Source organism: Benincasa hispida, chromosome 11, assembly GCF_027475165.1.
Source record: "Benincasa hispida cultivar pf3 chromosome 11, pf3_genome.v1.1, whole genome shotgun sequence".
In the NCBI taxonomy this organism is placed as follows: domain Eukaryota; kingdom Viridiplantae; phylum Streptophyta; class Magnoliopsida; order Cucurbitales; family Cucurbitaceae; genus Benincasa; species Benincasa hispida.
The window spans coordinates 85,910,194-85,926,192 of record NC_143488.1 but is presented as its reverse complement, the minus strand read 5'-3'; the positions used below and the strand labels follow the sequence as shown (position 1 = coordinate 85,926,192).

At 34.4% G+C, this 15,999-nt stretch overlaps 1 pseudogene; it reads right to left on the bottom strand.

Annotated features, from left to right (window-relative positions):
* Nucleotides 1-6,438: 6,438 nt before the first annotated feature.
* Nucleotides 6,439-15,399, bottom strand: LOC120090886 (cation/H(+) antiporter 15-like; annotated as a pseudogene).
* Between the last annotated feature and the right edge of the window lie 600 nt (nt 15,400-15,999).

Here is a 15,999-nt window from a genome sequence, read left to right as displayed (position 1 = left end):
CGAAACTTCAAAGCGATTAAGAAGATAAGTGGGCTGAAGCAGATTAAGGAGAAAGCGAGATTCAAAGCGAGATAGTAGGAGAGAGTGAGATGTTGAACGAGATTTTAAGAGAGAACGAGATTCAAAGCGAGATTTTAGGAGAAAGCGAGATTCAAAGTGAGAATGTTGGAGAGAGCGAGATTTAGTTTATATTGACTAATCTGACTTGAACTTGGTAAAATGAAATGGCTGAATAATTGAAAAATGAGATTATTCAAGAATACACATTGAATGCTAAGATTACACATTGAGTTTCTGGTAGTAGATCCATAATAAAAAAAGTGTTTGTGATTGTTCCAGAAGAAATGAAAGTTAGTAATCATTAATGGAAAAATAACAACAATAATAGAGAGAACGAGATATTGTGAGAGAGCGGGAGTGAGAGAGCGAAATCTTAGGAGAGAGCGAGAGCGAGATCTTAGGAGAGAGCGATACTGAGAGAGCGAGATCTTAGGAGAGAGCGAGATCTTAGAAGAGAGCGAGAGTCTTCACTTTATTTGAATTTCCATAGAAATATATATAAAAAAAAGAGGAAAAAAAAGCTAATAATTATACTATAATTGAATAATCATTAGACTATAATTGAATATATTAGATTATTATACTATAATTGAATAATCATTAGACAATAAATTGAATATATTAGATTATTATACTATAATTGAATAATCATTAGACTATAATTGAATATATTAGATTATTATACTATAATTGAATAATCATTAGACAATAAATTGAATATATTAGATTATTATACTATAATTGAATAATCATTAGACAACAAATTGAATATATTAGATTATTATACTATAATTGAATAATCATTAGACAAAAAATTGAATATATTAGATTATTATACTATAATTGAATAATCATTAGACAATAAATTGAATATATTAGATTATTATACTATAATTGAATAATCATTAGACAATAAATTGAATATATTAGATTATTATACTATAATTGAATAATCATTAGACAACAAATTGAATATATTAGATTATTATACTATAATTGAATAATCATTAGACAACAAATTGAATATATTAGATTATTATACTATAATTGAATAATCATTAGACAATAAATTGAATATTGAATATATTAGATTATTATAATGTAAAACTTTATTGATTACAAAAAAAAAAAAAAATTGAATATACAGTAGATTATTATAAAAAAATTGAATATACAATAAATTATAATAAAAAAATTGAATATACAATAAAATGAATATATAATAAAAAAAATTATTTATTATTCAATCCCTAACTATCTGGAGCCCGTCTTAGTAACGAAGGACACTTCCTTCGATTATGTCCTAACTGGTTACAAAATCCACATCATTGTCGAGTGGCTGGTTCTGTCCAATCCATCTCATTATGATAACGTGAACTTTTCGGTCTACCAAGTCTTCTCAACAACGATGGATCAGGATGTAAGACGGGCATATTAAGGTGCGTGATCCAGTAATCTTCATGCGGTACGGTTGAAATTGAGGAGAGTAACATTCAACATACGTTGACAATATGTAGTAGTCCTCAATAAAATCTTCGTAGTTCATGTTAAAATGTGAGCAAACGGCCATAAAATGCTCGCATGGAATGCCGTATGCTTTCCACTTGTTACATGAACAGTACCGCTCGGTATGATGGCTTGTTCGAGATCACTAAGTATGAAACACCTGAGAGAAATTGTAACACACGAAGAGGTGTATTTAATTTCACATCAACATGCTGGTATAATTGTAGCAGTGAACAACACATCAAATGGTTGGACGGGACTGAAATGTCACCATCGTTTCTACTTACGACATATCATTAGCAACTTCAATAAAAAGTATAAATTTAATTCATTAAAAAATTATGTTTATCATTCTGGATGTCAGTTTCAAATTCAAAAGTTCAACAAAGCAATTGAAGATATCAAAGGAATTAATCGGAGCTATCTAAGTTTTTTTGACAACATTAGTTTAGAGAAATGGACTCAAATACATGATGGAGGATTCAGATATGGGTGGATGACGACGAATATATAAGAGTGCATAAATGGAGTCCTCAAAGGAGCTCGAATGTTGCCTATAAATGCTCTTGCTCAGATAACATTCTTTAAATGCGTGAACTATTTTGAGAAAAGAAAAGCAGAAATAAGGGATGCATTGGAGCGTCAAGATAAATACACCCGATAATATTATTTTTTTTTAATATATATTTTATTAATAATTTATTTCAAACATATTTTATAATACTAAGTGGAGTAAAAATCCAGGTATGCACACGACAAAATAAATAAATAGGCTGCATGATCTAGTAAACATGAAGTACAATCATACGATCGGTATGAAGATGTATTTCATGTGAAGATCGGATGTCATAGTCTCAATGCCAAAGGAGGAAACGTTCAAATATTGAGGCTAAACAGGTCCGAGCGGTACTGTTCATGTAACATGTGGCAAGCATTCGGCATTCCATGCTCGCATTTTATGGTCGTTTGCTCACATTTTAACATGAACTACGAAGATTTTATTGAGGACTACTACAAATTGTCAACGTATGCTGAATGTTACTCTCCTCAATTTCAACCTGTACCGCATGAAGTTTACTGGATCACGCCCCCTAATATGCTCGTCTTACATCCTGATCCATCGTTGTTGAGAAAACCTGGTAGACCGAAAAGTTCACGTTATCACAACGAGATGGATTGGACAGAACCAGCCACTCGACAACGATGTGGATTTTGTAACTAGTTAGGACATAATCGAAGAAAGTGTCATTCGTTACTAAGACGGGCTCCAGATAGTTAGGGATTGAAAAATAAATAATTTTGTTATTATATATTCATTTTAGTGTATATTCAATTTTTTTATTATAATTTATTGTATATTCAATTATAATTTATTGTATATTCAATTTTTTTATTATAATTTATTGTATATTCAATTTTTTTTTTATAATAATCTATTGTATATTCAATTTGTTTTATTGTAATCAATAAAGTTTTACATTATTCTTTACTCTCACATTTTTCTTTACTATTCAATTATAGTCAATTTTAATATATATATATATATTTTTTAGATCATGATTTTAAACCAAGGACCTGTTGATCCCGATGTTTTGTACAACCAACCATTCTTTGATCATATGTTGTATGGTGAGATCGTACTACTGGAGAAATATCTTGCAGACGTCGAGAGGCAGGATTTATTCAGTTGGACTAGCATCTGATCACAGCCTTGGTCGAGAGATGGAGGCCCGAGACGCATACATTCCATATCTCTGTTGGAGAATGCACTATCACTCTATAAGACATAGAAGCATTATTGGGGTTACCTGTTGACGGTGAGCCGGTCACCGGAGTGATGTACGATGACTGGTTAGAAGTTTGTCAACTGTATCTCGGTGCGACCCCACCTGCCGACAGGATTAAAGGATCGAGGTTAAGTTTAATATGGTTAGGAACACAATTTTGTGAGCTGACAGATGATGCAGACGAGAAAACCGTCATAAGATATGCGCGAGCATATATACTACAAATAATGGGTGGAAGTTTGTTTTTAGATAAATCAAGTCATTTTGTTCACTTGATGTTCCTGCCACTGTTAGCTAACCTCCATGATGCGGGATAGTATTCGTGGGGTGGAGCATGCTTGGCATGGTTGTATAGACAACTATGCAAAGCAACAAGACCTGAGGTTCGAGAGATAACTGGACCTCTCATACTTTTGCAACTATGGGCTTGAGAGCAATTTCCAACAATGGCTCCACAACTACATCATGTTAATGAGAGCCTACGGTTCTCGGTATTTTGTTTTAATTCAATTTAATTTTTATATCACTGATCTAGTTAATTTAAAAATTTAGGTGGAGAGACAAATTTTGTGTGACTAGGACAGCCACACATGTAGTCAGCCAGTATAGATACATGTTTAATCTGCTTCAACCTGAACAGGTACATTACACTAAACCTAATTGATTATTTTATTCACATTTTTATTGTATTTGTCTTTAATATTCTCTAATATAATATTTTGTGTTTCAGGTTATTTGGGAGCTGTACAAAATTATTGTGCATACTCTGCCTAATTTTTGTACGAATGGTCAAAACATATGGCGGACGATGAGTCCTCTCATATGTTTTCACATTGGTGAGTGGCATCTTCCTGATAGGGTGATGAGACAATTCGGTATTCAGCAGGATGTCCCATCGCCTTGTAATACTGAACTCGTATTGCATGATATTAACCTAAGGACTGGAGATTGGTCCAAAAAAGTTGCATATTTGGTAGTGCGATGGCACTATCGTACAAGGTTTATTGTAGTGGGGGTTTCTCTTGAACAGTTTGACACAGATGTCACTCCAGAATATATTCATTGGTATAATAATATCACAAGGCGCTATGTCTCTCGTTCGAGAGCAGCTGTGGGTCATCTGGTAAATGAATGAATATTATCTAATTTTTTTAATTTAAATTTATTTTAAATATTGTCTAATTGTTTTATAATTCACAGAGATCGAACAACAGTAGACTTCGTGAGGTTGTAAATGATCCGAACCAGGTTCTTGCTATATGTAGTGACAACCGAAGCTATATGGAGGAAATTCATTATATGTACAATATACCTATTGTTCCTCCACCAGCTCCTAGATGTAGAGGACCTGTTCGGGAAGAGGATGAGTTTGATGAGGTTGCACATAATGTGGAAGAGTTGCCCCTTATAATGCAGACGCAGAGTCAAACTGATTATGTTAGTCCGATGATGATGATGCCAACATTTGGTTCAGGACATTATGACTCAGAGGCTGGTCCTTCGTCTTCATACGTGCATGGACATGGTCGGGGTCGTGGAGAGCATAATGAATATTTATATATGAAGCGCTTGCAGAGGTACCAGAGTAATATCAAGAAGAACCCGAGCAACCTCAAGTTCGAAGTCGACGACGACAACCAGCTCGAAATCGACGACGTCTGCCTTGTGGGACACATTGATTTTTGTAATTATTTTTATATAAATGAGATATTTAATTTACATTTTTTTTATTTTTATGAGTTATTTTTTTTAATTTATTCTTTTTAGAGTTTAAATAAAATAATAAAATATTTTTAGAAATTGTTTTTATAAAATGGAAAATTAAAAAAAAAGAAAGGATTAGAAAGAAGAAGGTGGAATGTGTAATAATTAAAAAAGAAAAAAAAGGGAAATTTGTACGGTATTCTCGTTCTATATCAAAATCTCGCTATTTGGCTCTCGCTCTCGCTCACGTTTACGCTCAAAATCTCGATCTCGCTCTCGCTCTCGCTCTCAAAATCTCGCTCTCTCAAACTCTCACTTTCTCATAATCTTGCTCTCTCTCATAATCTCGCTCTCGAATTTGATTGTGAAGTTCAGTGGCAAAAAGAAGGAGATTCATTAGCTCGTTATTTAGTTAGACTTGCTGAGATGATAGAATCCGTAAAAATTATTCAACAAGCTTTGGAAGAAATTCCAGGGGAACCTTATGAAAATTTAGAAATACGATCTTTTGATAGAGGAAGGTCTTCGAAATGATAATTAAATAGACTCAATAATAATATTAGGAAGGGTAAGATCGAGGGTTCAAAGTTCGACGTACAAATGAAAAGAAGGTGAGGGTTCGAATTTTCAACCCTCGACTTATTTAAAAAAAAAAAAAAAAACAATATTTTTACAAATAGTTTGAAAACAACAATATTTTCCTAAATAGTTTCTAAAAAGACAATATCCTTTTAATTTTCCCCATATATTTGTGTCTTGAAAAAAAATAGTCTCATATGATTTAGTTTTGCTATTACTTTTTGTTTTTGAGAAAATCTAGATGGATACGTTAGATTATTTGACCTTAATTTTCGATTCTCTAGATAAAACTAAGCGTTAGTAACTATGATAAAAATCAATCCTGTAAAACAAGCCTCTCACTCAAACATTATATTAAAACTTCACACTGTATTCTTGCAGTTGCAGTTTTGTATTGTAATGCAACAAAATGGACGTATAAATGAAGAGAGTGCAAAATACCAGAGTATAAATTATTAAATACATTGTATTGAAAATTGAACTTCCTTTGGTACCCTAGACTTGAGTTTAAGTAAGTTCAACAAAGGATTCTTGTTTTTATAAGTTGAACAATAGATGATGTTGATACATGGACATGAGAGGAGAGAATGTACACTGTTGAGAAGCTGAAAGGAAAAATGAAGAAAGAGAGGGAGAAGAAGAGCAAAAATAACCTTTCCTTTGATGATTCTCTTGGTCTTTATGTACCATACTTGTGTGTTGTTGCACAACCAAGATCATGACATTCTCCAACAAGCCCCAATTTTTCCAAGTGTTCCAAAGTACCAAATAGGGGTTATATCGTCTCCCAGCCATTACGAGATCAAAACTGTTTCCCATCGAACGGAGTACAGAGACTGTTCCATTGCCATCCTTCACCACCTCTTCTATGAACCTCACTCTATAGAAATGATGATTAAATGTAATTATATAATGATAAATACTTTGTTCCTACCTTGTTTTTCTTCATCATTTTAAACATACCAAATTCAAAAACTCCTTGACTATTCATGATGAGGCTGATGACATAGCGACTCTCACAGGTATTTTGTTATATAATGACATCATTAGAACACCCAAAAACTTCCCCAATGCACTCACAAAGATAATGAATGACAAACCAAGGAATTTTTTGAGTTTGATGATATACATATTGACAACCAAGCTTGTTTTGAAAAAGAAGATGGGTATGAACATCCAAGAGGTGATGGACTCGAGCCTCTCCATCAATGTTGGTCCAATGGGAGGCCCTGGAGGTATTATAATCCCAAATAAAAGAGGACCAAAATAGTTATGAGCACCCAAAGATTGACTACAGAATGCACTCACAAAAATCCGTAAAAGTAATGTAATCACAAAGCTCTCCTTCAATAGTTGCCCCACTGGATTCTTCTTTACCATCCACAAAATGACACATCTACTACTGAAAACAAGGACAATTCTAATAACCCAAGCTACAGAATCCCAAAATAAGATATCTTACATGTTTCTTTTTCTTGGATCCAACATAGATCCTATTATTACAATAAATATGGTGCTAATACCTGAAACCATGGAAGATGATAAAACAATTCTCCCAAATTCAGAGTTCATTAAATGAAGCTCAGAAAGAAGAGAAGCAACCATGGGAAAGCTGATGAATGATTCTGCTCCACCTACTAGGAGAATAGTTTTGGAAGTTTTGGAGTAAAAAAATATTCATCAAAGCTACAGAGTAAACGATAGTGAGAACTAAAGGCAAAATCACAGAACAATATCCTATACCAAATGCTCTATTGTCAATCTTCTTCACAATCATCATATCTGTTTGCACTCCAATTAGAAAGAAGTAAAAAGTACTCCAAATTGAAGACATTACATCCAATAAAATGAATCCACTGATCGGAAAAATTGTTTATCTAAATTCCTTCCATTACCATAAACCTGAAGAACTTAGAACGAAATTGCTCTGATAAAAATAACAACACAACCAATAAAGAAATTTCAAATACAAATTCAAAAGGGTAATTTCAAAATTGAAGGAAAAAAAGGAGTTACCAAAATTTGTGAGACGATTAGAGGTTGACCCAATGGTCTGAGGAGCTGATAAAATAAGATGGTAGTTCCAACACAGATTCCCAACTGCAACAAAAGAAGAGGAAGTGAGAATTTCAACGGGTTTACTCCGGTGGAATGAATTCGGTGAGTAGTGTTAGGTTTTATGTCCTAAAACTCGTGGTTTGTAAACAATTTAACTTATTCTAAAAATTCAATAAGTTGTTATTGAATAGATGTTTTGCTTAATAGAAATCCAATAAACCTAAAAGTCCCTTGACTATTACATGAATACTTGAACTTTATGTGGAGACATAAAAGTGGATCAGTTTCAAGTATATAGTCAAAATGATCTATAGTATATGAATAAGGTTGGGTGTCTTATTCTAGTAACACTATAGGATGTGACCTGCTTTGTAGTTGTTACAAAGAGTAGTAAAGTGCTACAAACGAAGTGATCCTAATTCGTACATGTTATGACATAAGGAGTGGGGGCGTCCATGTGCAAAAGGGTTTGTACAAGATCGGATCACGAAATCAGTCACTCTTACTTTATAACGCTGTTTACTGTTTCAGAGTGACTATTTCAAAGTGATGACCTAGGTAACTTGACCTTAATCCTGAGCTAACTTTGAACTTTTGTTTATTCAGGATTATCCTTAGATTTGCATAGGTGAAGGTTGGCTCAACATTGTCGACTCAATAACCTACCATTTCAAGGATAAGATCGAATAGATAGTTAGAGATATAGATTGCAAGACGGAATTCACTTCTACCCGCTGTTAGGGATAGTAGAGAGGTTGTTCCTTTAAGTGTTGATCTTGGGTCTTGAACAAGGAGCCCTACCCTTTCACTGGCCTGAGAGGGACTCGGTTTGTTGATTGGATCATAAATCAATTGTTCATTAGAGGATCAGTGGGACTTAAGAAACAAGAGGTAATTTCGAGGGTAAAACAGAGATTTGACCCAGCCGTTATTACGAACAACCTGTGAAGAGTTAACTTACTAATCATGGTTATATCGAGTGGACATAATATATCTATAGTGAGGATAGTTCAACTATGAGTTTTAGTGGAGTGACCCATTAGTTAACGAATGGGGGTTAGTTCGGTCTAATGAGTTTAACTGATTAATCTCGGGTCGTTGGAGCCCATGATCTGTAGGTTCGCGAGGTCCCCTACTAGCTCGAAAATGGATTAGCTTTAGAGTAGTGTGATAAGTTAATTTGAAATGTTCGAACTAGAATTAAACGAAATCGGAGAATTAATATTTAAATATGATTTAAATATATGAAGGTGGAATTATGTAAAAATTAATTTAATATTTGATATTAAATTAATTAAAATTATTAAAATTGTTTAAGTAATTAATTTTATTAGAAAATTAATTTATGAAATTAATAATTTTTTATTTTTGAAATCAAATTTTTTTTTTTCTAAAATCAAATTCAGAATTTGATAAGTTGAAAAATACACAAAATGGAAAATTGGGATTTTCCATTATCATCTTCAAGTAGCTCACCCATAACTCACCATTTTCAAGCTTCAATTATTCCAAGCATGAGTTGCATCTCATGTAGCTATCTTTCTTGCATGATGGTCTGCAATATATTGAAGAAATTGGAGTGAATTTTAGGCATGCAATCGATAGAATTTTTCCTGAAAAATTCGGTTGAAGAAGGAGTTCTTCAAAGTGGGTTGTTGCTATGAGTTCTTCTCCTAATTCCCTTAATTCAAGCTTATTTTGAGTCCTACAACTCAATCTAGAGCACCAAAAGAATAGTAAGGAAGATCTTTGGGTGGTCTACAACAAGATTCGGAGAGATTTGCAGCTAGAAATCGAGATTTCGAGGGTTCTACTAAGATATGACTTAAAACCCATTTATTTCTGTGTAAGCATGTTTTAGTTTCTGTCGAAATTAAGGAATTAGAGTACTTAATAATCCTTGTCGCTTCCGCTGCATGGTGATACAATCCAACAATTGGTATCAGAGCATTTTATAAGCATTCAATTTGGTTTAATTTTTGTGTGGTGGATGTTTTTCATAAGTTATATGAAATTGCTGCACTGATATGGTTTTTTGAGTTTTGGATTTTTATTTCTCTTTGATTTCTCAATCAAATTTGTAATTGGCTCTTTCTTGATGAGCTTATATGTGTTCTCAAGAGTTTGTAATTTATTTGGAGTCATTAGAGTTGAAATTAAGCTGTAATTGAAGAAACAAGTGAAAAGGCCGAGTTGCAGATTCCAGCTTTTCAGCCTCTATTCATATCGTCATTGAGTTTCAGTGCTAGACGATCGTTTAGTTTTAGGCGTTAGTCGATGTGAAGAAAAGCTAGATGATCGTGTAGCTTTGGGCGTTGAGCATTGAAATGTTGTGCCGTTAGACGATCGTGTACCTGTGGGAGCTAAACGATGCGTTGAAGTGCTATACGATGGCACTACACGATCGTGTAGCTTCACGTGGGAGCTAAATGATGCGTTGAAGAGCTATGCGATAACATTACACGATCGTTTACCTTTGTGCGGCAGCTAAACAATGCGTTGAAGAGCTATGCGATAACACTACACGATCGTTTACTTTTGTGCGACAGCTAAACGATGCGTTGAAATGCTATGCACGCACTAAACGACCAACAAGAGGCGCTATGTGATGGCTCTAAGCGATCGTGTAGTATTTGTCTAGCGTTAGACGATGGTGCTGCACAATAGTGTTAGATACTAAGCGATTGTGTAGCATTGCCCAACACTAGATAATGACTCTATGCGATAGATAGAAAACACTACACAATCATGTAGCTTGGTTAGGCACTATGTGTTGGCCGCTACACGATCAGGCGAACAGTAAACGATCAGGAAAATGCAAAACGATGGTCGTCAATGTTAAACGATGAGCCTTAGCGAGATTTTGAGCATGGAGCAAGAGCAGCCAGTTCAACCGGTTCTCTTGAGGTCCGGTCCGATTCAGCCTCAAATGGTTTTTGGCTCGTCCGATTCAGACGATTTGGGTTCTGTTCAAGCTACTTGGGTTCGATTTGGAGCGGTTCGAGTGGTCCGGAAGCGGTGTAGAAGCTGTTTTGTAATATTTAGGCTTTTGCTTGCTTGTGTTTTTGCCAAAACTAAAACCATATCAGTCTGTGTTTAATTATTTATGCATTTGATGTATGTTATAACTAAATAAATCCTGTATGTGCATATAGTATTCCATGTAGATTTAAAATCCCACCGTAGAAAGCATGCTACATGCATTGAAAGTATGTTATGATTTATTATAATATATAGTATGCACGTTAGGATTTCTTGTTTAATATAATGGTTATATTAAATATTGAATGCCTTTATGTATGTTGTGGATGTTTAGTATGTCTAAAATTTTATAAGTTGTTATAAAATTGGGTTAGACGTTTAAAATCCATAACAAAGAACAAGTTGCATGCTCACGTAGGTTAACCACTCGTTTTAATAGTTAAAATAGGTCGTTAAACTTGTAAAACTCGGGTTACAAACTCAACCGGTATATAATTCTGTTGAAGGCTGGGGGTTTAAGTTGACGGTCTATGGAGCACCTCCTACCTGGGGATTATGGCCGAATTTTTTAGCATTGGTAATCGGTTTTATGAGCATATGTGAGCGATGTGAGATAATAAAACGGTTTATCACCTAGACATCGTAGGTTTAAATCCATTTATAAGTGTTATACTTGGATAAACCACATAGACTTAGGGTTGTTTTTATTAGCTGGAAAAGAACCTAAATATAAATTTACCCTTTTAAATAGAACACTTCAGTGGTAGTCCAATAACTTCTATATGATAAAGTTATTAGAAAACTTCAGTGTGAGATTAATAACATATTCGATATGTTATTCTTAGCTCTTACGTCCCTAAGAGTTCACAATCTAGATTTAAGTGGTACTTCATGTCACCCTGGAAGTGATCTCCATTCGAAAATTATTTTTTAGCTTAAATTTAGACTTTGATGAATAAGGGGAAGTTGTTCAAACATAAATTAAGTATATGATTTCAACTGCCACGTCTCCACATAGTTCACACTGTGAGATTCATATGACGCTTCGTGTCGCCTTGGAAGTGACCTCTATTCAGAAGTGGATGTATGAGTCAATACCAAGGTGAACGGGGGAAGTAGTTCATAGTAAGTGTGTGAAGGAAATGTGTCAACATATCTTGTCTCTCTCCCGTTAGTTTGGACCGTGAGATTCCTATGTTGTGTTTGTTGGTTCGCTTTAAGCGGCCCTTTGCTAGTCGTTTAACGATGGCTATCCCCTCGGAGGGTTGTAACATAGGATTCAGAACAACTCAAGCTCCAGAGATGGATAGTATTTCTTAGGTTTATTCCCAACCTTGACTCTCAACTTCGGTAGCATAGTTGGGACTGACCTTTGACGTCTGAAAACGAAGGGTTACACTTATAGAATTATTAAGTGTTAATAATCTCTTACCAAAAACGGTACTTAAATGACTATCAGAATATGAGTTATTTTGGAGATAGTATTTAGTCAAGAATGTCTTGCTGTAGTATCGTTATAAAAGAATAATCTTGGATACATTATTAATTTGCTAAAATTTGATTGGATTTAAAAGCAATACACTTATAAAATTTGTTTATAATTTCATAATGACGAGTTCAATAATACAATTGTTGGCGTTAGCTAAACTGATTGGGGATAATTATGTAACCTGTAAATCAAATTTGAACATGATACTTGTGATAGACGATTTGCGGTTTTTCTTAACAGAGGATTGTCCTCCAGTTCTAAGCTTTAACACAAACCAAACTGTTCGAAAAATGTATGATAGATGGATCATGGCGAATGATAAAGCCCATGCTTATATCCTCGCCAAAATATCTGATGTTTTGGCGAAGAAACATGAGGAAATGAGTATTGCCAAAGAGATTATGGAATCTCTGCGAGGGATGTTTGGACAACCGTCCTTCACCCAGAGGCATGATGCCATAAAATGCGTTTACAATAGCCGCATGAAAGAGGGGGCCTGATGACGAGTTCATTAATACAATTGTTGGCGTTAGCTAAACTGATTGGGGATAATTATGTAACCTGTAAATCAAATTTGAACATGATACTTGTGATAGACGATTTGCGGTTTTTCTTAACAGAGGATTGTCCTCCAATTCTAAGCTTTAACACAAACCAAACTGTTCGAAAAATGTATGATAGATGGATCATGACGAATGATAAAGCCCATGCTTATATCCTCGCCAAAATATCTGATGTTTTGGCGAAGAAACATGAGGAAATGAGTATTGCCAAAGAGATTATGGAATCTCTGCGAGGGATGTTTGGACAACCGTCCTTCACCCAGAGGCATGATGCCATAAAATGCGTTTACAATAGCCGCATGAAAGAGGGGGCCTCTATTCATGAACATGTCTTAGACATGATGGTCCACTTTAATGTGGCTAAAGTAAACGACGTTGTTGTTGACGAGAGAAGTCAAGTTGGTTTTATTCTAGAATCTCTTCTGAAGAGTTTTTTGCAATTTTGTACAAATGCACTGATGAATAAAATTGAATACAGTTTGACGACTCTGCTAAATGAGCTACGGGCTTACTAGACTATGTTGAGAACTAAGGGTCTAGAATCATAAGTAAATGTTACTATTGTTAAGAAGGGAGGAACGTCCTCCAAGCCTGATGTTGCCTCCTCTTCGAAGAGTAAGAGTATTCCTGTGAAGAAGGGCAAAGGGAAAGGGAAGAAGAAACCTACTGGAAAGAAAGACAAGAAAAACGCTGCAGAGAAAGGGAAGTGTTTCCATTGTAATGAAGAAGGGCATTGGAAGAGAAATTGCCCTCAGTACATTGCCGAGAAGAGAGCAGAGAAAGCTAAACAGGCAAACTAGTTCCTGGGGACAACTTGCTCAGCTTGACCAGTGGAAGATATTGCTGCTTGATCTTACTTGCTTTTATGATCTTGTAAAGAACAAATTGTATATTTTTTATGTAAATAAAATGTTCATTATCGAAAAATATGTTTGTTCTATCTTATAGCAATTTCTTTTAAGAATCAAATTGTAAAAAGCCATTTGTAAATATTCAGATATTTAAAAATGGCTAGATCAAAGTATAGAAAGTTTAAAGATTTTTAGATCTGACTGTTAACAAAGAATTGTTAAGACAAGTCAAATACGTTTTACTCAAAGAGTTGAGAGTACCTCAATGTAGTGAGAGGAAAGTGTGCTTCCTGGTCATTATTGAGAATAAGATGCATTCCCATATGGTTTAATTAAAAGCCTATTATACACTAACATGTTTACAATGATTCTCTCGGCTAAAGTGTTTAAGAATCAGATTAATAACCTAGGGCAAGTGGGAGAAATATTAGGTATGGGATACTAAATGGTAAACCATGGGTATGAAATGCCCTAGTTTATTGTATTTCTCTATAAAAATTAGAAATTCAGTCTTATAATTGGATATATAAGTTACCACTGGAGTTTTAGTCCAAGTGGGAGTTTGTTGGGTTTTATGTCCTAAAACTTGTGGTTTGTAAACAATTGAACTTATTCTGAAAATTCAATAAGTTATTATTGAATAGATGTTTGCTTAATAGAAATCCAATAAACCAAAAGTCCCTTGACTATTACATGAGTACTTGAACTTTATGTGGAGACATAAAAGTGGATCAGTTTCAAGTATATAGTCAAAATGATCTATAGTATATGAATAAGGTTGGGTGTCTTATTTTGGTAACACTATAGGATGTGACCTGCTCTGTAGTTGTTACAAAGAGTTGTAAAGTGCTACAAACGAAGTGATCCTAATTCGTACATGTTATGACATAAGAAGTGGGGGCGTCCATGTGCAAAAGGGTTTGTACAAGATCGGACCATGAAATCAGTCACTCTTACTTTATAACATTGTTTACTGTTTAAGATTGACTATTTCAAAGCGATGACCTAGGTAACTTGACCTTAATTTTGAGCTAATTCTAAACTCCTGTTAATGCGAGATTATCCTTAGATTTATATAAGTGAGAGTTGGCTCAACAGTGCCGGCTCAATAACCTCCATTTTAGGGGTAAGACAGGATAGATAGCTAGGGACATAGGATGCAAGACGGAATTCACTCCTACCTGCTGTTAGGGATAGTAGAGAGGTTGTTCCCTTAAGTTTTAATTATGGGTCTTGAACAAGGGGCCCCACCCTCTCACTGGCTCGAGAGGGACTTGATTTGTTGATTGGATCACAAATCAATTGTTAGAGGATTAGTGGGACTTGAGGAACAAGAGGTAATTTCGGGGGTAAAACAGAGATTTAACCTAATCGTTATTACAAACAACCTGTGAAGGGTTAACTTACTAATCATGGTTATATCGAGTGGACATAATATATCTACAGTGAGGAGAATTCAACTATGGGCTTTAGTGGAGTGATCCATTAGTTAACGAATGGGGGTTAGTTCGGTCTAATGAGTTTAGCCGATTAATCTCGGATCGTTGGAGCGATTTACAGCTAAAAATTGAGATTTCGAGGGTTCTACAAAGGTATGACTTGAAACCCATTTATTTCTATATAAGCATTCTTTAGTTTCTGCCAAAATTAATGAATTAGAGTGCTTAATGATCCTTGTCGCTTCCGCTGCGTGATGATACAATCCAACAAGCAGATGCACATATTTTCATGATGTTTGTTAACGTTCTACCAGCTCTGCCACTGCTGCAACCATTGAAAAACGCGGATAGATCGTTAGGTTTTATTAAAATGGAACCCATTTTTCTGAAGATTGAAATGGGAATAAAGGAAAAATGTAATCAAAGGCATGAATATATGGAGAGAGCTTTAAATTAAACATTAACTATTAGCTAACAAACTAACTAATAATCCAAAAAAATATTGTTCTACAGTATTAGCTATTGTTGTAATACCCACTTTGAAGAACTTCAAAGAGAGAAGAAAGCCATTGGGAAATGAGTAAACCTTAAAACAGAAGATGAGGGAAAGGAAATCATTGTTAAAACTTCAAGACAGTTGGAAGAGCTTCGGACAGAGGAAATCAATGAAAATTATGGAAAAAGACATTATTGTTCTAACTATTTTTTTTTTTAAAAAAAGTGAATTAAATTCAAGTAGATGTAATATTAACAATAGCAGTTCAAACAAACAACCTCCACATATTTGGTTATTGAATTTCCTATTCTTTTCTCCTTTTTTTTTCATACTTAAATTTCAAATTTAGTTTCTCAATTCTTTAAAATGTTTAATAATTTTTGTTGTGTTATTTGACAATATTTCTCACTTGGTACTTGATACTTGATATTTCCTCACATTCACTATTGTTTAAAAATCGGATTATTTATCATCCAACATAAAAG